The 864-nt window shown below is 41.7% G+C and overlaps 1 pseudogene; it reads right to left on the reverse strand.

Annotated features, from left to right (window-relative positions):
* Positions 1-214: 214 nt before the first annotated feature.
* LOC130026719 (uncharacterized) lies at positions 215-366 on the reverse strand (annotated as a pseudogene).
* Between the last annotated feature and the right edge of the window lie 498 nt (positions 367-864).

Below are 864 nucleotides of genomic sequence, written 5' to 3' on the forward strand. Positions count from 1 at the left end.
GCAGTACAAACAGGGGGAGTGGGGGTTGGGGGTATACTGGGGTTCTTCATGGTGGAAAATGTGAACTGGTGAAGGGATGGGTGTTTGATCATTGTATGATCGAGACTTAAACCTAAAAGCTTTGTAACTATTCTCACAGTGATTCAATTAGAAAAAAAGAAAGGAGATTATACAAATTAGGAAAAAAAAAGAATATATGAACGTCCACTATAAAGGCAGTCCCCAAGGTCCTTTGATGCCTCCTATATAAGCAAAAGACTGTGTATAAAACCAAGGGAGTTGCTTGTTGTGCAGTTGCTTGCCATTTGCATCCACTGCACACCAATCTTATGGGTAAAAGAACATAGTTGTTTTTATTGGCTGTAGAATTAATGTGGAAGTTTGACTTGCAAGTTAATGTCACACTCCTCAATTTTTATTTCAATCCCACAAATGTGAGTTGGGTACCAGTTAGTGTTCCAGATACTCACTTCTAACCTGGATAGTTTCCACCCTTCTCTCAAGGAACTGATCTTCTAAGAAGACCACAATACCCTCTACGCAAGTTGGGGTTGTTAGGGTGCAGATCAAGATCTCCCCTTAATGACAAAGAGACTCCAGAGATGTCAAACAGCAAGCAGGGTTTAATGTAAGACTGGCTAGCCAGGGTCCAACCGCCTACACAGACGCGCAGGTCCAGCAGGTTGGGTAAAGACCCTGAGCTTCTCCAAAGGAGATCTTATACAGGCCTTCACCAACCATTACAGCAGAACCCGCTCATTTCGTAGCCAATAGATTTGTAATAAAAGATACTTTCCTAACCAGTCCAATTAAGGATACAGTTTAAAGATAAGCATTTGCTTCAGTGCTTAGGAACGTTCTGTT

This window comes from Sorex fumeus, unplaced genomic scaffold, assembly GCF_029834395.1.
Source record: "Sorex fumeus unplaced genomic scaffold, SorFum_2.1 ptg000034l, whole genome shotgun sequence".
Classification (NCBI taxonomy): Eukaryota; Metazoa; Chordata; class Mammalia; order Eulipotyphla; family Soricidae; genus Sorex; species Sorex fumeus.